The sequence below is a fragment of the Heterodontus francisci genome, chromosome 27 (genome assembly GCF_036365525.1).
Source record: "Heterodontus francisci isolate sHetFra1 chromosome 27, sHetFra1.hap1, whole genome shotgun sequence".
Taxonomy (NCBI): Eukaryota; Metazoa; Chordata; class Chondrichthyes; order Heterodontiformes; family Heterodontidae; genus Heterodontus; species Heterodontus francisci.
In genome coordinates this window covers 72,115,621-72,140,410 of record NC_090397.1, presented here as the reverse complement: position 1 = coordinate 72,140,410, position 24,790 = coordinate 72,115,621, and the positions used below count along the sequence as shown (strand labels likewise).

The following is a 24,790-nucleotide window of genomic DNA, read 5'->3' as shown; positions in this document are numbered from 1 at the left end:
GCTTTGGAGAATTTATGGGTAACGTTTTCATGTGAAAGTCATCACCCAAAGAGATTCCCACCGATTGTGAATCCAAATAAACTAATGGAGTTTTAAAAGAAAAAAAATTGCAAACAGCACCTTATCAAATCTCTCAAGCGATCGAAGGATTTTGCAATGAATTAATTTGTTTATTTTTTAAGACCCATGAAAATGTGTTAAATGTTATTAATAATAAAACAAAAGCAATTGAGACCAGTAAATGCAGAGAATGGTCAGCTGCTGTGGGCACATCACTTTACAATCACACAAACTAGTGTAGGGAAAAAGGAAAGAAAGAAGATACAGATATGCACAGTTTGTCACTACCAACAAATGGTTTGATGTCAAGAAGGTCAATCAAAACGTGCTAGTGGCTGAGGATCAATTAAGGCTGGTCTTTGGATCAGAGACGATGCCTGATGAAGATTTAAACCAAAATGAGTAAGACTCACTCCAAATGAATAAGACATGATAGATTTCTGTTGCAGAATTTACCTGAGGGCAGTGGACAGATAGCAATGTAAATAGAGTGGAGACAGGGCAGTTCAGGACCAGAGCATGGACATAAATAAATCCTTGAAACCTACAGAACAGTTCACTCTATTTGAGGTTGGTGGTTTAAGAAAGCAGATATTAGTGTAGAACTTGTATTTACTGTACTATCACAATGTTTTGTTATAGCAATGTAATGAAGGTTCACAGCATCTTGTTCAGAATGTAACAGAACAGGAGAATTGCAAACAAAATGTCCACTCCAACTGTCTGTAACCAAAAGTTTTAAAACATAAAACATGAAAGGTATGAATGGGAACTCTCTTGCCTCTGAGTTAGGAAATTGTGGTTTCAAGCATCACTTTTGAAACTCGAGCACATAATCCAAGCTGACACTCCAGTGCAGTACTGAGGGAGTGTTGCATTGTTGGAGGTGCCATCTTTCAGATGAATCATTAAACCAGGGCTCCCTCTGCTCTCTCAGTGGTTGTAAAAGATCTTATGGCACTATTTCAAAGCAGAAAAGAGTTCTTCCCAGTGTTCTAGTCAAACAACAACACGAAAAGAGATTTATCTGGTCATTATCTCATTGCTGTTGTGGGACCTTGCTGTGCACCTCTTGGCTCTTACGCTGTCTACGTTACAACAGTGACTTCACTTCAAAAATACTTAATTTGTTGTAAAATGCTTTTTGATGTGCTGTGAACATGACAAGTGTTACATCAATGTGTCTTTCGTTCTAACAAAGGTTAATTCTAGTAATTAGTTTTATACTATTTAGGATTATGTAATAATTCAGTATAATACAATTCCCTTTTAAGTAATAAATACACCATGAGAAAATATACCACCTTGTTCTTATCCCTATTTAGAACCAATTTTTGAATTCCCAACCATTAAATCAGATTTTCCCTGTACTATTGAAGTGCTGAGAATTAGCTTTGATGTCAATGCAGAGTAAAAGGAAGCTAAATCCCATGTCAGATTAAATTCACCTCTGCTATAAGTGGGTTTTAACCAGACTTGTGTAAACAGGCTCATCCAAATGCGAACATGCCTCCAGCTGCCTTGTGGCAAGCAGGAACTCATGCCACATGAGATAATTGGCCTTATAACTTGATACCACCTGGCCCTTAGTTTAAAGGAGAATTATGCTTCATATTTGCTTAACCACACTGGGAGGATATGTAAATGCAAGATACCCAGGCTTAAATTCAAAGGAAAAATGGTAACTCAGGCCAGCCAAACTAATATCACAACGCTGTTCATCATTTACCTCCCAAAGCAAAGGCCACTGGTTGAAGCAATCCCTCAAATCTGCCTGTCGTAGATATACCTCAAAGTGACGAGAACTGACCAAAACCAAGTTTTGCATTTCAAAGCTCAGAACTGTTTCTGTCAAGGTAAATACTCAAAGTTTAACTAGAGGTGAAATTATACTTATCATAATGAGAAATTAGTGTTTAACCCTTTTTTTGAAACCTTCCTAAAGGAATTTCAAACTGTACCTTATGTTCATTTGAGAAGCTTGGGTGTGTTAGTGTGCACTTAAAAGAAACTCCTGGGGGACCAATTGGAAAACTCCTGTAAGAATCGTCAACCAGCTAAACAACCACTTAACAAGCATAAATAGTGCAGTGTGGGCCAGTCCAACTGTTGTGAGAAATGGAGAGGGAAGTTCAGAAGACACAAAGTAAGGTGACCATGATGTGCCCATGAATGCTGCGTGTTCAACACACTCAAGTATCCAATCTCTTTCATTACTGCTCTGTGTTCCACCTAGGAAGAACAATGTGATATAGCTATAGCTCTTTAGTTTCAAAGAGAGGTGTCTCAGAAGGGAATTCTTAAAATCTATACAATACTTAATGAGATAAAATAAACCCAAAATAATCTCCGATGCCAAGAACAGTGGTGGGGGAGGAGGCAATGAAGATTATAACGAAGGATGCCTGCCACCCTGACCATGCTAATGAGCTGCTGCATTTGGAATCGTGGCAGCTCCGTGACGTGGGCCGCACATTTTTGCACCTGATGCTTATGTCGGCGTTGGGCTCTTAAAATGCAGCCCTACATCTGAGCAGCAAGATGAGGTGAACCAGGTTCATAGTTGTGAAGGGCAAATTTAGAAAAAAATTACCAGCAACTATTTCTTTATATCAGGAATAATGAACAGCTGGAACATATTGTCCAGATGAGTAGCTGGGGAAAATGGTATGGCTGGACTTTTGAATAGCTGAGAGCAAATGTACTGAAGGGCTTTCTTCATACAAAACTATGATGTGAATTGGCAATTACAATGCTGTCAGTTAGCTCTCCAACTTTGTGTTTTGTAGCTAAGGTAAGTGTACGACTACCTTTTCAACCATTATTAGAATCGGAGTAGAGCAAATATGGCACAAACTGAAAGCTCAGTTTTGATATCAAGCAGGTATTGCACAAAGCATAGAGAGAACCATTCACCTTTTATGTGCTGCTGAAAGTCCATAGGGCACTGTTATGACCAGGTGAGAAATGTGTCTAGAGGTCCCTTTTAGCCTTTACCTGGTCTTATTGTAACAGGGTTTAATTTTAAACAGTGTTTTGAACTCCCCCTTGGTGAATCCTTGTTCACCACTTTCCAATTATAAGGCAAAGAAATTAGCACCACCAGGTTTTCTCAGGTTTAAAGAAGAAAAGTGAAATTTATTAAACCTTAAACTCTAATTCGGTTAACGCCTACGGATACATTCCGTGCCCCACACTAGCATACATATGCGATACACACATGCAAATGGAGATAGAAAAGAGCAGAAAAATAAAGTGAAAAGGTTTGAGGCAATCTCTGAAGAGGGGTTTTTACTGTGCTCCAAGCTCACTGCATTCCTTGATTGTAGGTAGCCTTGCTTTTTGTTGGGGCCCAGTATTATTCTTAAACCTTGTTCACTGTAGGAGACTTTTCTCTCTTGGGTTCATATGTCTTCAATGGGTCTTCAGTTCCATGAGAAAGAGATGGGAGCAGACAGGAGAGAGATCTTTTCAGTTCAGGAGCAAACCGTTTTCTGAGTTTCAAACACTCTATGGCAAGTTCAAATGCAAATAGTTAGTCATGTGACTAAACTGGTCTGACCAGTTCTTGTGTGTTTTGGAGAAGCGCAGATTGGGTCCTTTGTTCCAACACTGTCTGCCAGTATGCAAAAAAGGTCTTTCTGGCAAGGGGCCTGACAATTCCTTGTGATAGACCCTCTTTTCTTCCCAGCAGCAATTTTAAATTTTAATGTTCATGTGGCAAAATAATATGTGCCTCATTCTTGGCAGGTGGGGGCCTGCATGATAGCACACAACTAACAGCACTATGACACAGAAAACTTAAAACAATGCTCTGAGAAACTATATGCATCCTGCATTGAACCGCACTCGTATGTTGACCAAATGGATGCCAGGTACTAAGCAATGTATTCGCAAGAACACTGCCACCTGGTAAAAGTACTCTACCCCGTCAGCCGATTCCTCCTTTCCATTTGTTGCACTGATTAATAACTGATAAAACAACTCTTTTCCACCATTGTGGTTGCTGGAAACCCTCAAGAAAATGTATTGATAGGCTCTTTTCTATTATGTATAGAAACTGCTCGAATACCAGAGCTGATGAAGCATTCAAGGGATGTTCTTGGTAGTCATGCAAATCTTCAAATGTTTTGGTACCGTTTGTGTGATGGGAGATGGACCAGATGTAATGGCTCATCCCTCATTCTGACAACTAGAACAAAATGTGTTTTGTTTTCCAATATCTGTTGGTGTATAAAACAAACAACCGTTTTAGCCTCTAAATGTGTTTTTGGTCCACAATGTTTTTTTCCCTTCTCCTGATGTTCTTGGATCTTGAACAAATAACCCATTGTTGCATAACTGTCCAAGAAATAAAGAAACAAATGCAAAGTTGGAAAAATAGTCCTTTTTCACATTCTAACATTTTAATTTATTTTCTATAATTAAATGACTGCAGAGTACAACACGCATGTAGAAATCATACAATGATGCTCTCATTTTGTTTCAACATTTGTTGAAAATCAGGCTTCACCTTTCACTAAGTAATTTGAATTATGAGAACGAAAGCAGACTTGGATGCAGTGATGGAGCAGAGAGGAGGAAAGCATAGGGTTCATGGAATTGGCCGAGATGAGCAAAAATGTTCTCATCCCCTTTCCCACTTAACATAATGATTCCCTCTGGAGCACAAAACTATATTTTGAAAAGAGTAGGGGAGCTCGCCCTGATGTCCTGGCCAAAGTTTATCCCTCAACTCACATGACTAAAGAAAAGTAGATTATCTGGTCATCACATTGCTGTTTGTGGGATCTTGCTGTGTGAAAATTAGCTGCCATTAAAACAGTGACTGCACTTCAAAAAGTGCTTCATTGGCTGTTGCAATCTTTGGGATGTCTTAAGATTTTGAAAGACGCTATAGAAATGCAAGATTTTTCTTTATTTCAAATGCCGCAAAATGTTTCCAAGGTTGGTTTTTGACTCCCCAAGGAGAGCAACAACTGTTTGCAGCTAAGCCAAAGCATGAAGTTGTTAGAAATAACAAGTTTGTCGCAGCTGCAGGTGACACGCGCCTGCTCCTGCTGAGGTTGCTCTGTAAAAAGCAGATGGCTGTCAGCAGCTCCAAAAGCAGACTGCACTCGTCTGATTCTGTGCTGATGACACTTATCTGACCCTACACATACACGCGCACACACACAGCAGAATCACAAAATATTCAAGTTCCAGGTTACTTAGTGTGAAAGCAAACTGTCTGCACATTCTCAGGGAGGCTGAATATGAATCATTGAAATGCAATCAGTGTTCTTTGCAGTTTAATGATGGTCATTCCTGATAAATTAATCCTCAACTCTTGATTGTCCTTTGTATTTTGAAGGCTATATCCAGAACATTGCACTTAAATAATCTCAAAACATTTCGATGCATATTTAGGTTATCCGCATCATTTATCATTGGCTTTAGATGGATTAATTGAATTCCATCCTTTTACGATCAGCAAGTTTGATTATTTATCCAGTTGAAGCCTACATGCTGGTAAATGCTGCTGTTAAATTTATTCTTGCAACAAGTAAAAATAATTTTCCGGCCCATTGAGAAGTTAATTTATCCGTTGACTGACACAAGAATCCACACTGCTCTTCTTCCAAGAATCTCCAGCTCTTTTCTATTTGGATGGGGATAGATTTTGTCAGTTATATGTAACACAATTGCAAATCTGTTCATGAAGGATGGGTTTATGATTTTGTTGCACATAATGCAGAGGAAAGCTTTCCCACCACTTGCCATGATATCCAAGCTGTTCCTCAATAATTACTTGTTATTGGCCTGATAGCTCCCTTTCATTTTGGAATTTAGACTTTAATGCATTATCCCACCCAGTATTTATTATTATGGTAGTGCTGTAATTTATTCTTTCATTTAAAAAAAAATCATAGTTGATCAAGTTTCCATAAAAATATCCAATTGTTTAAAATATCAATGTTAGATGTTTCAATCATTCCCTTTTTTTAAGGCAGTTTCTGATATGTCAGTTAGTTCCTTCAAAAAGGAGCTATCGAAGGGTGGAATTTTCTGTGGAGCAGTAATTGGGATCTTGCACCTGCTGCAGGTGTGCATAATGTTATATCTGGTTAACAGAAGTGGGAAAAGTGTTCTGTTTTGCAGTACTGAAATCCCTCCTCTTGAAGTGGGCTTACTTACACAGAAATGCAGATGAGAAGCAAATGGATACAGGTTCCTGAGCTGAAACTATCCTGTGAAATTTGGGGAATTGAGCAACATGATCACTGTTCCAGCCATAACTCTATCCCAAGAAAGTGTGGATAGCTTCATAGGGGGAAAAAGACTGTTCCATGTTGGTAATTAATGTTTAATCATTCTGCAAATGTAAATTTCATAGTATTGACACGGGTTTCATAACAGAGGTGTGAATTTCATAATGTTAAAACCAAGTTTCATAATCACAGTGTGAATTTCATAATGTGAAAAAACAGGTTTCGTAACAGAAGTGTGAATTTTATAATCCAAGTCTTTTGCAATGCTAATTCTGTAAACTCTCCATGTTTTGCCTGGTATAAAGTTTAGATCAAAATTATGAGGTTCCTGGAACTTGCACAGTTCAGTTAGCAATGGAGTCTGATGAGGTTTGAGGCCTGGAGAAAGGAGCCTCTCCTTTCACTCACCTATTTTTTTTCTGTATCTCTTGAGCGAGAGTGAAATTAATTCTCAATGAGCTGAAGGATGTTGGCACTGGAAATAAGAACACTGCTGCATCAGGCACATAATGTAAGCATCACCCACCCAACTAGATGAGGTATAGCAGAGCCAGATGCAGTGTCAAGCTCTCTCTACAGTGTCAAAGAATATGCCTCAACATCAACCTCAGAAAAGTGAGACAAATTTTCAATTCCTACACTGGTTCAGTGGGCAAACACCACAGGAAACTTAGTTCCAGCTATCCGGGGAAGACGGTGATGTTGTGCTGTCACTAGACTAATAATCCAGAAGCCCAGGCTAATGCTCTGGGGACACAGGTTCAAATCCCACCATGGCAACTGGTGGATTTTAAATTCAATTAATTAATACAAATCTGGAATTAAAAGCTAGTCTCTATGGTTCCATGAAACTATCATTGATTGTCATAAAAACCCATCTGGTTCACTAATGTCCTTATCCTTTTTGCTTCTGTTTTCAGTTTACCCTCATCTCAGTATATTTGCTCAGAGTTGTCAGAAGCGCTGAATATGAAGAAATGTTATTGTTCCTGGATATTGTCACAAATATTTTCCCCACATACTTCCCTCTTCCCAATTTCTGTCCCCTCCTCCGCTGAAGGTAGTGACTTATCCATCGCCTGTATTTCACCAGAGGAGACTTCACATGTGAACATAGGGAGAAAGGCAGGTTTATCAATCTACCAGGAGAAGCAAGGACATATTCATGGTCCTGTTCCTACCGTACACCAGCAGGAGTCCTGGGGCAGCAATGGGAAATGAGAAACCAGGCTGATATTTCCCCTCTCTGGCCGATAGACCCTGAAGTCAATTATACTGGTCAAGCCAGCATGGTCATTTCAGCTAACAATGGCCATGGATCAAACTGGATATAGTCCTGAGGTGTTCAGCTCAATACTGCCATGTGACACATTTACTCCAAAGCCGAGGGAACAAATGACATTTTGTGCACGGAGAGAGTGTGCATGAACGGCAGAGAGACAGAATGATCATGAGCATGAGAAAAAGACAGCTTTTAAGGGAAAAAGGAGGGGGTGTAAGAGAGAATTGTAAGACAGAGTGATAGAGCAAATGGAAACAAAGAAATTATGATACAATTCATGCCTCATTGTTCTGCTATATTTATGATGAAAAATCACAAACTCACCTTTGATGCTCTGCCACGGATTGGCTGTAGTTTAAAAAAAAATAACAATTATTTCCTGAAACTGAGGCCACCATCCTGTTGAAATTAAAGATAAAATGCATTTTGAGGCCTCCTATTTCTAAACAAAGGCATTGGTTTATAAAGTAAGAAATAGCAAAGCTTGATAGTTTGTGCGGGTGAAGACTGAGCTGTGATAAACTTCTGTCAGAAACATTAACACTGAAGCCCTAAATATGTTTCAGTTTAAACAAAGGACAGCACTGTGTTTGATATCAAATCTTCCTTACCCTTCATACATAAGACAGGAAAATAAACCTTACACCGTGTGATGTTTCCAACATTGGGTGCAGGGCTCAAAGCCATGGTTTCATTCATATTTTATACAAGCAAACCAAATGTGGTTTCCCAATCTCTGAAAGTCAGACCAGGTTTATAGAGTAACTCCATGATCTCATCTATTTGTAGATTATTTTTATAGCTTTCAGTACAGCCACTAGAACACAAAGACAGAAATACGCATTACAGCCATGTGTAATACATCTATTGTTATGAGCAAATATACAACTGTTTTGTTCTCCTTGTAAGTGTAGGTTTAAGATAGCTTACGCAACACCATTTGGAAGGATTCTCTGTGCCCATTGGTTGCAATGTAGGCAGCATGCCAACTCCCTGCTTATTTGAACAATCTCCACTTCCAGCTAGTACTGTTCGCACTGTTGATTGACTGGTCACATCAGCTGGTGAGAGGAGGGGGGTGGGGGAGGCAATATCGAGTGGTGAGAATGGGTTAAAGGCAGCCTGCATTGGGGAGGTGCATTGTGGCTGGAGCAGGTGCTGGGAGTTATGGCTGAAGAGAATCTGACCTGGGAAATAGTGAAGAATGGCTCAACAGGGGAGAGAGCAGGCTCCAACCTTTTCACTGCATTCGAGGAGATGGGAAGGAAAAAAAGATTTCCTGCATTCACAGTGTGGCTGGCAGCCCTCCAGACAATGTCAAAAGGCAGTGGCAGCAGACAGCTGTGGAGGTCAATGCCAGGAGTCAAGCTCCGCGGACCTGGATGCAGTTCCGCAAGAAATTCAATGACCTAACATGAGTGGTCAAGGTCAGTAGTCAGTGAGTGTATCTTCAAATACCAACTGCACCAGTTGCCTCAGTCACTGCTCAAATCATCATGCCATCATTCACCTACCAACAATCTCTATCAATCAGACCCCATGTCTCACCCTCACACACTTAGCATTTATTTAGTTTTTTATTTATTTATTTAGAGATACAGCACTGAAACAGGCCCTTCGGCCCACCGAGTCTGTGCCGACCAACAACCACCCATTTATACTAACCCTACAGTAATCCCATATTCCCCATCACCTCCCTACACTAGGGGCAATTTACAATTGCCAATTTACCCATCACCTGCAAGTCTTTGGCTGTGGGAGGACACCGGAGCACCCGGCGAAAACCCACGCAGACACGGGGAGAACTTGCAAACTCCGCACAGGTAGTACCCAGAATCGAACCCGGGTCCCTGGAGCTGTGAGACTGCGGTGCAAACCACTGCACCACTGTGCCGCCCATATTTTTTAAAATAATTTAAGTCCAGTTCCATGATCTTCCCATTCACCAATGTGTTAGTCACATTTATTTTTTATTTTTATTTATTGCTGCAAGCATCACACTCACATCTCACAAGCTAAACACACTGCTAACTGGTCAATAATGACAGCCACCTCATGCAACCATCTTCCGCCACACTCACAGACATAGTTTCCCTCTATGTTGCAGGACAAAGTCCAGCACAACTGCAGGCAGCGGGAGCCAAACGCCCGGATGTCCTAACCCCTATGGAGGATGTTCATTGCTGAAACCATTGAAGATGACAATATCCTCATAACTGATGTTATGAAAATGTTTTGAGGACTTGGTGTTAGCGATTATGAACATTGGTTCATTTGGAAATCTGAAAAGATTCCATGGATGTGTGGTTTTTTTTTTTACAAGAGTCACTGGGAAGACACTTGAGTTTTGTGTTTAAAAACAACCTTTACTGGATGTCACATGCCTGAAGCTAAATAAACAACAGGATCCTTGGTGGTCAGGGGAGTTGTTTACAGAGAAGTAACATGTCAAGATTTATGGTGGTCAGGAGGTTCTGGCTTGATGTTGGTATGTGGACTGTTTTGAAGACAGTTGGGTTTGTAGCCTGCTGAAAGAAACACCAAGCTCATCTTCCTCCACCTCTTTGAAAAAACCCTGATGCTGCATTTCTCCTGAGAAACTTCTGGAAAGCCTGCCAGATCAATTCTTGATGCCAACTGAAAAGAACTGCTCCAGTAAAGATCCCAGTGACCCGTCTCCATGTACCTGGATGCCAAACCAAAGGACAACTGATATCCTTCCATATCTTCTCATTTTCCTTCAAGAATGAACAAGTATTTGGCCAAAGTTTTTTTTGTCTTTTTGTAAAGAGAATTTCTGCGGAGAAAGCTTTTTAAAAAAATCTAACCTGTGTGTGTTGGGTATCTGGAAGGGAATATTTATTTACATTCATATTTCAATCTGTGTGTTAGTGCTTTGCTTCATTACTGGATGAGTCTTGTGTTATAATAAACTGAAATGTTGTTGTTTATTAAAGAAACCTGATTGATGTATTTTATTCTGGGATAAAGAATAGAGGATACGATTGACTGTATCAGTTACTGGGTAAACATTTAAATATATGTTGCGACCTGTGGAGAAGTGGAACTAGAATAAACAGTGCACTCCTCCCACCTCAGTCGTAACATTGATCCTCCTTCTTACATCCCACTTCCTTCGATGGCACCTCCCAAACCTGCAATCTCTTCCAACCAGAAGGACAAGGGCAGCAGATGCATGGGAACACCACCACCTGAAAGTTCCCCTCCAAGCCACACACCATCCTGACTTGGAACTATATCACTGATCCTTCACTGTCGCTGGGTCAAAATCTTGGAACTCCCTCCCTAACAGCACTGTGGCTGTACCCGCACCAGATGGACTGCAGCAGTTCAAGAAGATAGCTCACCACCACCTTTTTGAGGGCAATGAGGGATGGGCAAGAAATGCTGCCCACAAACCATGAAAGAATAAAACAATCTTCCTCCTCACCCCACAATCTCTTCCAATTTATAAGCTACAGCTGGTGAAAGCATGCACCTCTTACTTTCCACCCTCCCTCTGCCCTCACCATAACCTTACCCTTGTTCACTTTCCTTTCAGATACCCAAGAAGTCCAACCTGGCCAGGCAGAGAAGAAACAGCAAGAAGAGAAGGATGAAGGCACAGCACTGTCACTTCATTTCACATTTTCATCCATCAACTCAAAGACTGACACTGCACATATCAGAGAAGATTAGATGTGGGATCAGCACATGGTGAGTCACCGGGCGTGAGTGGACTGGAGCTGGAGCAGGGGTCAAGGATAGCATAGGATTATAGAGTCATAGAGTTATACAGCACAGAAACAGGCCCTTCAGCCCATCATGTCTGTGCCAGACATCAAACACCTAACTATTCAAATCCCATTTTCCAGCACTTGGCCCGTAGACTTGTATGCTATGGTGTTTCAAGTGCTCATCTAAATACTTCTTAAGTGTTGTAAGGATTCCTGCCTCTACCACCTCTTCAGGCAGTGTGTTCCAGATTCCAACAACCGTCTGGGTGAAAAATTTTTTCCTCAAATCCCCTCTAAACCTCCTGCCCCTTACCTTAAATCTATGCCCCCTGGTTATTGACCCCTCCACTAAGGGGAAACGTTTCTTCCTATCTATTCTCTCCATGCCCCTCATAATTTTTTATACCTCAATCAGGTGCCCCCTCAGCCTTCTCTGCTCTAAGGAAAACAACCCTAGCCTTTTCAGTCTCTCTTCATAGCTGAAACGCTCCAACCCAGGCAACATCCTGGTGAATCTCCTTTGCACCCTCTCCAGTGCAATCACATCCTTCCAATAGTGTGGTGCCCAGAACTGTACACAGTACTCCAGCTGTGGCCTAACTAGCGTTTTATACAGCTCCATCATAACCTCCCTGCTCTTATATTCTATGCCTCGGCTGATAAAGGTAAGTATTCCATATGCCTTCCTAACCACCTTATCTACCTGTGCTGCTGTCTTCAGTGATCTATGGACAAGTACACGAAGGTCCCTCTGACCCTCTGTACTTCCTAGTGTCCTACGATCCATTGTATATTCCCCTGCCTTGTTAGTCCACCCAAAATGCATCACCTCACACTTCTCAAGATTAAATTCCATTTGCCACTGCTACGCTCATCTCACCAGCCCATCTATATCTCCCTGTAATCTAAGGTTTTCCTCCTCACTATTTACGACACCACCAATTTTCGTGTCATCTGCGAACTTACTGATCATACCTCCTATATTCATGTCTAAATCATTAATGTACACTAAAAACTGCAAGGGTCCCAGCACTGACCCTGCGGTACACCACTGGTCACAGGCTTGCACTCGCAAAAACAACCCTAGACCATCACCCTCTACCTCCTGCCACTAAGCCAATTTTGGATCCAATTTGCCAAATTGCCCTGGATCCCATGGGCTCTTACCTTCTTAACCAGTCTCCCATGCGGGACCTTATCAAAAGCCTTACTGAAGTCCATGTAGACTACATCAACTGCTTTACCCTCATCTACACATCTAGTCACCTCCTCAAAAAATTCAATCAAGTTACTTAGACACGATCTCCCCCTGACAAAGCTATGCTGACTATCCCTGATTAATCCCTGCCTCTCCAAGTGGAGATTAATCCTGTCCTTCAGAATTTTTTCCAATAGTTTCCCAACCACTGATGTTAGACTCACTGGCCTGTAATTTACCTGGTTTATCCCTTCTACCCTTCTTGAATAATGGCACCACATTCGCTGTCCTCCAGTCCTCTGGTACCTCTCCTGTGGCCAGAGAGGATTTGAAAATTTGTGTCAGAGCTCCTGCTATCTCCTCCCTTGCCTCACATAACAGCCTGGGATATGCCTCATCTGGGCCTGGGGATTTATCCACTTTTCAGCCCACTAAAACAGCTAATACTTCCTCCCTTTCAATGCTAACATGTTCAATTATATCACAATCCCCATCCCTGATCTCTGCACCTACATCGTCATTCTCCATAGTGAGCATAGATGAAAAGTAGTCATTTAAAACCTCACCTATATCCTCCGGTTCCACTCACAGATTGCCACTTTGATCCCTAATCAGCCCTACTCTTTCCCTGGTTATCCCCTTGCCCTTAATAGACTTATAAAATACCTTAGGATTTTCCTTTATCCTGCCCGCCAGTGTTTTTTCATGTTCCTTCTTCGCTCTCCTAATTACCTTTTTTTAAGTACCTACCTACACTTTCTATTCTCCTTTAGTGCCTCCACTGTTTTCAGCGCTCTGAATCTGCCATAAGCCTCCATTTTTTTTTCCTGATCCAACCCTCTATCCCCTGATATCCAGAGTTCCCTGGACTTGTTGGCCCTACCCTTCACCTTAACGGGTACATGTTGGCTCTGAACCCTCACTATTTCCTCTTTGAATGACTCCTGCTGGTCTGATGTAGACTTTCCTCCAAGTAGCTGCTCCCAGTCCACTTTGGCCAGATCCTTTATTATCATATTGAAATCAGCCTTTCTCCAATTCAGAACCTTTATTTCCAGTCCATCTTTGTCCTTTTCCATAACTACCTTAAATCTTAGAGTTATGGTCACTATCCCCGAAATGCTCCCCCACTGACACTTCTACCACTTGTCCGGCTTCATTCCCTAGGATTAGGTCCAGTACTGCCCCTTCTCTTGTAGGACTTTCTACGTACTCGCTCCAAAGGCTCTTCTGTATGCATTTTAAGAATTCTGCTCCTTTAAGTGTTTTACACTGAGACTATCGCAGTTGATATGAGGTAAGTTGAAATCCCCTATTATTACCCTATTATTTTTACACCTCTCTGAGATTTGCCTACATATCGGCTCATCTATCTCTCCCTGTCTGTTTGGAGGCCTATCGCACACTCCCAGCAAAGTGATTGCCCCCTTTTTGTTTTTAAGTTCTACCCATATGGACTCATTTGAGGAGCCTTCGAAGATATCATCCCTCCTTATTGCAGGAATTGACTCCCTGATCAACAGTGCAATGCCACCTCCTCTTTTATCCTCTCCCCTGTCATGCCTGAAGATTCTATACCCTGGAATATTGAGCTGCCAGTCCTGCCCCTCCCTCAACCATGTCTCTGTGATAACAATATCATCATGCCATGTGCTAATCAATTCATCTGCCTTACTTGTAAGACTCCTTGCATTAAAATAGATGCAATCCAGCCTTACATTTTTCACTTGTGCCTTAACAGGTCTATATTTGCTCTGCCTTCCAGACTGACTCAGTTTCTCTTCTATATTTGACTGTGCATCACCCCCTACTGTACCTCCACTCTGTATCCCATCCCCCTGCCAAATTAGTTTAAACCCCCCCCCCCCAACATTAGCAAACCTCCCAGCAAGGATGTTGGTCTCGTCCCAGTTCAGGTGCAACCCGTCCAACCTGTCCAGGTCCCACTTTTGCCAGAAACAGACCCCGTGATCCAGTAAACTAAAGCCCTCCCTCCTGCAACATCTCCTCAGCCACGTATTCATGTGCTCTATCCTCCTATCCCTATACTTACTAGCACATGGCACTGGGAGTAATCAAAAGATTACAACCTTTGAGGTCCTACTTTTTAAATCTGCTACCTAGCTCCCTAAATTCTTGTTGCAGGACCTCATCCCTCTTTTCACCTATGTCGTTGGCACCGTGTACCACAACCTCTGATAGCTCCCCCTCCCCCTTCAGAATGTCCTGCAGCTGCTCAGTGACATCTGGTGCCAGCTTGCCAGAGGGCACACTGGTTCTGCTGCAGAGGACTCAGATCAGGTCTTCGATGGGTCAGATTAAAGAAGAATGTTGATGGGTATTGTTATGACCTCAGTGAGACTGTTGATGTTCAAGATATGAGCTATGAACCTCCAAACCAATTTAAAGAATTTCACAAGATTTCATGTTTTAAGACTTTTATTATAACTAAACTAAAAGAAATCCCCATAAATTTAGTACATTGTAACTTGGGGTATCAGCTACTTACAGAGAAAAGTATTTCTTTTACTTATTAAAATACTTCATAATCCCACACCACATTTATACATTACACAGTCCTCTTTGATGGTGAAATCTTTGCAGTTCAAAGTCCTAAACTCCTGCCAGTCACAATGGGTTAGATCTCCCAGACCTTTCTCAAAGTCAATGTCCTCTTCGCTCACTTCTCCAAGCACTTTAGACCTGGACGTCTGTGAATAAGGCTATTACTGCTGATCCTGTTGGGCATTTACTTCTCCACAAACCTCAACTTTCAAAACAGGTTCAAGTTCTCATAGCCTTTTGCTGCATCAATATTCTCTGACAGCAGGTGTTCCCTCTGTCTCCCTTGAGGCTGTTACCACTGGTTGTCTTCCCTTCTTTCAGCTTGTTCTGAGGCTGTCTCTGCTGGTTTCCTTTCTTACTGCCTGTCTGCCTTCAGAATATCTGTTAAAAGTATCTGGACTCAAAAGTCAATTGCTCATTGTCCTTTTCCAATATGCAAAGTCTAGAAGTCTGGTTTCCACAGAGCCTCCTGAGCCTTCCATTGTTTTCAGGTGTTAACAGTTGCCTCGTACATTTGCATTCGCAATCACTGACTCTTTTGTTTATGATCTGAAAGTCCGGGAGGGTGAAACCCATTGTGCTTCAGGTGTTACACCCCAGCAGTCTATTTTTTCCAAAAAAAATCTTTGTTACAAAGACAACAGAGAACGCAGATCAAAGATTTCTGTCTTGTTCTTAAGCAGAGTGGATGTGAGGTCACCTGACTTCTCAGACTCCAACTTAAACTTATAAAAAAATCACAGTTTTTAAAACATAATCATGTTACAAAGGCCAGCATTCAGAACAGAATGCACAACAAAATGCTTGATGCTTTGGCAAGCCTGCCAGAAAGCCTGCATTCAATGACAAGGAGCATGGAAGCATCCAGCACTGGCCTGGCACAAGGCTTCACAGAGCTTGAAGCCCACTCTTTGCAGTGTGGAAGTGGTGACCAATCCCAAGAGACCACTTGTGGGGCTAATCATGATACAGCGTCTGATTGACAATGTTGCAGCTTCTGCTGCAACACACGCAATGCCACAATGCCCGAGTGTCAACATGCAAGCTCATTATGGCTGTGAAGTACAGTGAATTACACTGGGAATGCTGAGACGGCACGCCGGGGGGTGTAGCGGTGGCTCCATGGAGCACAAATCTGCCATCCTCTCTCAGGAAGGCAGCATTCTTCCTTTCATCCCTGCCACAATCAGTGCCCTTGCTGTTGCCTGTCAGCCAGCCAGCCCAGACTGCTGCCACCCATGGTGAGTCCCCAGCCAGGCCTTCAGGGCCCCATGCTACTCCAGGTTATCCTCCAAGGCCATCTGCTGTCTCCCCCAGTGAAAGTCATCAGCCTTCCACCAGCCATGCTGCAGCCACTGGGGCAGCACAGCGCAGGACCATGAGGCTAGGCAAAGGCACACAGAAGACATACACTAAGTGAATGCACAAGGGTGATTAGTTAACTTTTGTATGCAATATCACATGATTTTGTTTATAAATTAGGCTTGGAATGTTTGTTTTGTGGTGGCTCTTGTTACCACCAAGCAGGCCCTGTGACAGTCAATAATAGAGGGGGGGGGATGGTTAAGGTATGGGACTATTGGTGAATGAGCAATTGAGGTTGTGGTTCCTGGTCTCACACTTAAATGAGTTGTTCACAGACAGTCCAGGCAGTAAGGATATGTCTAGATTGTGCATGTGGTAAGGGCTGTTCCCTCATGATGGCAAAGTTGTGCAGGATGCAGTAAACCACCACAAATCGTGACACCTGATTCTGGCAAGAGAGAATGAAATGTAGTTAGCTATCTTTAAATACAGAGCCTCTGTAACCTCCCTTACCCAACAGTGGACAGCAAACTGCGTGATGTTGCAAATATCTCCAGTTCCAGACTGGAAGGAACCAGGCACAAACAAACTCATCACCACGGTTACCTTCACAGTCACTGACTATGCCATCCTTACCCTGTCTGAGGTTGCATTACATCTGCAGCAGGTCACAGACTTTAGTGAGATTATCCTTACTACAGTAGACATCTCACGCACTGTTCCTCACTGAGGTTACAGAATTACTCCCCAACAACCCTGGGTGGATATGACCTCCTGCTAAAAGCCCTTCTCCCCCTCCCTCTTCTAGCAGCTTGTCCTACTCTGGGTGGCCTTTGTTCATGTTTTTTTCATTGAATGCAGCATGAATTAGACAAAGGGAATGTTTATTAGTGCACCCATGCCTGGGACCAACTGCTTTGTGCTTGTGCAGCAGCCTTGTAGTTAGCAAAAACTCCTTCAGCAGCTACCACACGACTCCTTGTGGAACATTGCAAATTGAAACTATAGAAAGCACCAACTACTTGTAAAATTGTAGCAACAGCCAGTGAAAATTAACCAGCAACTAACCTGTAATTTGTTGATCTTTGGTGTTGGTGGGGGGGGGGGGGGGGGGTGGAGGGAGGGGGGAGGATCCTTTTACCAGCTGAGTGAGTGTTTAGCTGCACAAAGTTAAGAGAAGGCGTTGGCTTGAGCGTTGAGCTCCAGAATGGCACCATTGGCTTCAAATCAGCTTTGCAGACTGATCAACATCATGATCTGTCTGCTATGCATACTTCCAGCAAACAGACACTGCATGCTGGGCCAACGTAATTCATCCACAAGTGTGTGCGTGCACCGCAGATGCTATTTTGGAGCTCTAAGGGCACTCGTAGATCTCAAAAATACAGGAGCTAAGTCGTCCAATTTCTCACCATACCTCCTTCCAATTTGGGATACCCAAAACTCAACACAATATTCAAAATGAGGTCTAATCAGCACAGCAGTGCTTCCCTTTAAATGGTGCATCTCTTCTGACGAACGGTTGTGCGACTTTGGAACTCTCTGCCTCAGAAGGTAGTGGAGGCGGGGTCATTAAATAACTTTAAGGCAGAGGAAGGTTGGCTCCCTTGCCTAACAAGAATCTAAGATTATCGGGGGTAGATGGGAGTGTGGAATTTAAAACACAAGCATTCAGGCAAGACATTATTGAATGGCAGAGCAGGCTCGAGGGGCCAAGTGGCCTACTTCTGCTCCCAATTCGTATCTTCATATGTTTGTATGTCTGTAGGTGGAAGTAGGCGGTCTTGGTGATAGAGTAGACGTGGGCTCAGAAGCGTACTTCAGGGTGAAATAGGACATCGAGGTTGTTTGTGAACAGTCTGGTTCAGCTGTATTAGTTTAGTTAAACATGACCTATTTTTCACAAAACGGTGCTGACTTTCTAATCATCTTATACCTTTCCAAGTGCTCACTTACTAATGATGAATCCTAGCAATTTTCCACTACTGACATCAAACTCACTGGCCTTCAGCGACACTTGAGTATTCTAAGTCAATCAATCACAGTATGCCTTTTTGCAAACATCTTTCCTTGCATTTACAATTTGATGACAGTTTCCATTCTTTCACACCATATCAGTCTTACCCTTACTAATTCCTAGATGCTGATGGTTCTAAATAAATTAGATATAATAAAGGAATCATTGAACACTGGAAATCTGAAATAAAACCAGAAAATGTGGGGGAAAAAAGCTGTCAGCTCACCAACACTTAAGTAAACCTTTTGTTTTCAAATGCTGACTCACTTGATGTGTATTATTTTTGTTTTAATTAGACTGTTCAAGGATACTTGGCATGTGTCAACTGTAAACATTTTCACCATAGTTCAGTAAGTACTCAACAGTAGAATTTCTTCTTCCACCATGGTTGAGTTGAACTGTCCCTGCTACAATCAATTGGATGATACAACAATGGAAACTTGTGTAATGTGAAAGGAATAATGTACTTGTGGCCTGAAATTGGAAACTCTGTAAAACGGTATATCTGCCCCTCTCCTATATACAAATACCAAACCCCCTTCTCTATGGAGAGGAAAGCAGACCAATATAGGTCAGGCAATACCCCAGCACCAGCACTCCTTCCCCCTACCCAAAAATCTCCAAGGGTCAAGACCAAGGAAATTACCTCACCCTTTTAATACACATTGTTCTCTATGCATTCAGAGTTATGTCAACTAACCTATATACTTTTCTGTATGTTTCATGCAATGAACTTGATGACTAGGGGGGTACAGACTCAAGCCTGAAACATACAATGAACAGATCACTTTTAGTTTTAACTTTGGGACCAGCCAGATGTAGTGCAACTGTCTTTCCTTGTCATTTGAATTCTTATGTCCCTACAGAATATGTAAATTATTTCACTAAATATAGTAATTATGTACATGAGATTTTTTTTTTTAAGAAAGGTCTGATATTGAAGTAGCTTTGTTCTTGTATTCTGATTGGTTTCAGTCCAACAGCACATTCACAAACAAACAAAATGCAAAACCCACAGAGATAGTAATTTATTTGGGTTTGTCAGCTGTCTAAGAAAGTAATATCCTGTATTTATATTTGCCCCTTATCATGTCTCTCATAAACATTCCAAAGTGCTTCACATAAATAAATTGCTAAGGGTTAAAAGCAGAACTTCATCTATGCCAAATGTCAGCAACCTGCTTGATTCAATGATCTCATCCCATACATAATTCAGCCATTGGCTTGATAGTTGATAAATAACATTAAGCCAAGAGAATTTTTTTTGATCATGCAAATGACTCAACACATGGAAAAGGTGCAATAAATATATTAAATAGGAGTAATCCTTTATATTGTACACATACAGTGCATTCTTGTCATCTCACTTTCATCTACATCCCTTGTTTTACTACATGTTGTCCTCTTGTGGCCCTAATCCTCTCTAGAATTCATGTCTTGAATGCCTCCATACCAATTTTCTTTTCTCCCAACCATCACAAGCTCCACCCAGTCTAAAGCTCTATGACCAGCATCCCTTTTGCATTCCATCGCCCATGTCCTTTCCAAGATGCTTTGGCTCTAACCTCAAGGTCCTTGTTGCTATTTTAAAGTCCCTTCATGCTCTTACCACACTATCTGAATGACCACCTCCAACTAAACATCTCATCATACAGCCTCCACTGTGTCAACTCTGTGCATCTCCTGAACCTTCTCCATCTGTACCTGAGCTTTCAGTCACAATGCATATGGAACCTTCTCAATAAATCGCTCTGCCTCATTACCTCGCCCCCTTCTTTCAAATGCTTCTTAAAACAGACCTTAACAGTCTATTCAGTTCCCTTCCCCTATACCTCTCACATCCTGCTAGGCATTTTCTTCTCCACCCTTGTAAAGCACAGGGTCATTCTCCTACTTGATAGACATTACATAAATGGAAGATATTACTGTTTGTCCCTTTTCTCCCCCTTAGCTAATCCATTACTTTAAGCTGGTGACTCGGTTCATGATAGTCCTGTTATATGCAAGGTCTGGTTATGTACTTCCTCTTCTGTTCACATGTATCACACATTACAGGTTTATGCTGTACTTGCATTCCATTTCAATTGTCAGTCATGGAACATCACAACTCACACATCCATACAAACTTTGTCTTTCTTGACATCTATGTCAAAACAAAGTATGAAAGCGAGCTTCTTTTAAAAGTGGCTGCTTGTCATTCTAGCTTCCAGCTGCCCTTTAAAACCATTGCCCTTAATGTCATTTACATTCCCTTCTGACTTAAATTCTGCCCCAAGAGCAAGACTGGACAGAACAATTGCTCCAGGCCAGTCAGAAGGAAACATGAGAGTTCCCTGTCATGGCAATACAATGGCTCCAACTTATACACAGAGATGAACAGTGAACTGTGCACTTTGTTGCAAATTGTTTTTAAAAAAAATCAATTCCTATTTGTAAGCACATTAGCATTCCCATTGATTATTCAGCATGTTACCATAAAATCCAGTACAAATCAAGTACATTGCTTTCTGTATGGTTTGTTATTTATTCAGAAATAACTGATGTCCCTAATAGCATTACAATAGCCATGAGCCACTACTGGTGAACTGTTTTCTGTCACTCAATCTTTAACACAACTTCACACTTTAGTGACAGAGCATCATTGCGGTAATGTTCTGAACCACAGAATAGTGGGGTTCTGCTTCAAATCGATAGCATGAAGAAGTCAAAGCTCCATTTTATTGCTTGCTACACTTAATTCTAAGTAGAGAATATCAGTGGTGTAGTGGTTTAGAAAGGAATCGCGTTCTCGCACCTTCAGGATCGGATTTAATTCTAAGATCAACAGCATGAAAACATCTTATCTGATAGCTTCTAGTAGCAATAAAAGGGTTCTGTATTTAAAACATCACTATTTTGCCAGACTGTTGCGTGTAGTATCAAGTTGTATTGCTCAATCTGGCCACCTTCTTGGCCAGGATTGGACCTTGCTGGGGGAGAAATTTGAAAGGGGAAAATAACTTCAGTATTTTTTCTTTAAATTGACATGCATTTATATAGCGCCTTTCATGACATTAGGACTCCTCAAAGTGCTTTACAGCCAATTAAGTATTTTTAAACTGTAGTCACTGTTGTAACGTAGGAAATGTGGCAGCAAATTTGTGCACAGCAAGCTCCCACACATAACAATGTGATAATGACCAGATAATCTGTTTTAGTGATGTTGATTGAGGGATAAATATTTCCAGGACACCAGGAGAACTCCCCTGCTCTCCTTCAAAATAGTGCCACGGAATTTTTTATGTCCACCCAAAAGAGCAAATGGGGCCTTGATTTCATTTGAAAGATGTTACCTGTGACAGTGCATCAGTATTGCACTGGATTGTAGACAATAAAGAAACATATTATCACACTGTGCATTATTAGTAATAAGCACATTAACCAGTTTGTATGGCCCTAGTTTTAATAAAGCTGTTAACATTTATATTTTTGACTTTACACAGTTCTTCATTAAAATGGAGATTGAGGGAACTGATAAGAGCATATTAATGTGTTAATTATTATTGCACAGCACTAAAGAAACTGGAATTACAGCATTTAGCAGATTTTGATTGATGTAGCCTCACTGAAATTTTGACCAGAGCTTTTGCACACATACATCCAGAAACCAATAAAAGCCAATGCCACACCCATAAAGCTGTTTCCCACAAATGAACAACCGGTGGTAATCTCACACTTCATACATCAATTTGGTAAAATAGTTGAATATTTGAAAAGGCCAAAGGCTGAAGTGGTATACTGTTCATTCAACAGCTGCTTTTATTTATTGGAAACATTACTGACTTTCTTGGGAAATGACAAACGTGCCCAAAAATGGAAGTCCAAAAAGCCACTTGTTTGTCCTATTATTTTTTTTCATGACCTCCTCGATATAAATCTTGACAGCAAACCTAAACAGGAATTCAAACAAAAAAAATTCCTCCTCTAGAAAGTCTCTGTCATGGCATTTTGGTGAGCCATTTGCTCCTGTGGTTTTCAAATTATATTTATTCTATCACATCACTGAGGAAAGCAGCAATAGTAAGACATAAACAGCATTTAGGAGATGTAAACCATTATCTATGAGACAGCAAGGGAAAGAGTTGGCAGAGTCAGTGGGACTATACTTAACCATTCATTACACACCATTCAATTAAACTGCTCAGGTCATACATGTTAGCCAATGAGCACACAATTCTACAACTCAATCTCGAATGGTTGGCCATATTTGGTGACGACATTTTGTTTCACAAGGATTTTGATTTTCCCTGTTGTTGACATATCTGTTCATCGGTATGTCATCTGACCGCGGGGCCTTGAGGGGGTGGGGTGAATCAATCTATGGGAAAAATAATCAAGTACTTTCAAACGGTACTGAAACAAATTAAACCATTTAAACATGCACCTTTTCCTCTATGATAATTTCAATTCAACCATCCAGGATTCTGTTTTCACAGAATTGCTACAACACAAAAGGAGGCCATTCAGCCCATCGTGTCTGCACAGGCTCTCCGAGTGAGCAATTCACTTAGTGCCATTCCCCCGCCTTCTCTCCATAACCCTGTACATTCTTCCTTTTCAGGTAACTATCTAATTCCCTTTTGAATGCCTCGATTGAACCTGCCTCCACCACACTCTCTGGTCGTGCATTCCAGATCCTAACCACTCACTGTGTAAAGATGCATTGTTATCACAGTTATGCTTTGTTCATCTAACATAAGCCTTAAATATTTTGAGGCTCAGACTCTGGATTTACATTCAAAATGGCTTCATGTTTTAACTAAAATAGCACAGAGACCAATTTCAGATGAAAAAATGAAATGTTTATCGACTTGTGTACAACATTGTCATTTCAAAGCTTTACCTCCCATTCTTAAATCAAATCAGTTTAATACGAGATACCGAAAATACATTTAGAAAGTTTTCAGCATTGTGAGAACTGCTAACAACACATCAATGTATTACATCTCCTCAGTTAGCTGTCACTCTGTTCCTGCTATAGTAACATTCCTTAAGATCATGTAACTTGTCTTTTAGTCATTTTGTCAATAGCTTTACCCCTGATGTCTCTGCTTACTAGGATGATGAATAGCAGAGAGACGCTGGAATTAGCTCAGATTTGGTCAAAGGTCACAGATAGCTCTTAGTTTTCCTGAAACTGGCGAGTGATCTAGACTGATAGACATGAACGTTTCAGTGTTTTAATTAAAGGTCATGCATCAAAAATATATTATTTTGAAATCCATATCCCAATTTCCGTAGCAAAATCTGATCCATTAAAACTTAATGCAATTATTGGAGTCTAGTAAACACTAATATCAGACTTTAAGCCATTATAAACTGTTGTATTAACAAAAGAAAGCGCTTTAAAGGTTTACATGCTTTAACTAGATGTTGATGAACTTCCTATGTATTTCTAGCACTTCCTCTTTTTATTTCTGATTTCCAGCATTTTCTCTTCATCACAGCTTCATATCATTTTGGTTCCTTTGAAACTTGCCTGTATATGGTGCTTTTCACATCATCAGGATGGCTCAAACCACTTCACAACCAGTGAATTACTGTTGAAGTGCAATCACTGTTCTGTAGATTAGCACAGCAGGTAATTTTATATAAAGCAAAGTTTCACAAACAGTATTGAGATAAATGACATGTTCATTTGTATTAGTGATGGTTGACTCTTCACTCGTGTCTTAGCTCTCATCTTTACCTGGTTCTAAAACACACAAGGTAGCAAAATTCTTAATACTCGCTATTACATTATGGTTGTGCTCTTGTTTAACACTCCTGTCCTCAAAGCAGTGCATCATCTGATTTAGTTATTTTATTTTTTTTATTTATTTAGAGATACAGCACTGAAACAGGAGAACATCAAGAGGTTCTTCATCCGCAAAGGTGTTCAGAAGCGAGAGAGAGACAGAGGGAACTCTCCCGACTCCAGAAAATTATGCAAAATCTACTCCGGTTACAGTCAATGGGGGTCGAGGTCAAGGAGGACCTCCAAGAGGTGAAGAGCCAGCAGGCCTCGCTCTTTGCCAAGGAGGCCTCCAAGATCATCTTCCGGTCCAGAGTCCACTCCATCGAGCAGGATGAGACGTGCTCGCGTTACTTCTTCCAAAAAGGTACACAGAGAGAGCTCTGTTATCAGCAGCCTGAAGGAAGAAGATGGCTCGGTAACGTCTTCGCAGTCCGACATACTAAGGATCAGCAAATCCTTTTATGCTGGGCTGTATGACGCGAAGCCCACAGACAGCAGAGCCTCCCAGTCCTTCCTGTCATCTATCACAGAGGTCTTAGATGACAGCAGGAGGGAGAGACTGGACAAGCCGCTAACTCTGGACGAGCTGACAAAGGCCG

At 41.3% G+C, this 24,790-nt stretch overlaps 1 protein-coding gene across 3 annotated transcripts in view; it reads right to left on the bottom strand.

Annotated features, from left to right (window-relative positions):
• The window catches only part of sema3d (sema domain, immunoglobulin domain (Ig), short basic domain, secreted, (semaphorin) 3D), a 368,459-nt gene that overhangs the window by 294,163 nt on the left and 49,506 nt on the right, over window positions 1-24,790 (bottom strand). The window contains exon 1 of one of the 3 annotated variants that reach the window (XM_068059614.1): window positions 7,918-7,994. The exons of the other annotated variants lie outside the window; for them this stretch is intronic. The gene's annotated coding sequence lies outside the window, so the exon portion shown is untranslated. Of the gene's footprint in view, window positions 1-7,917; window positions 7,995-24,790 lie in introns of those variants that run through there. 3 annotated transcript variants of the gene reach the window in all.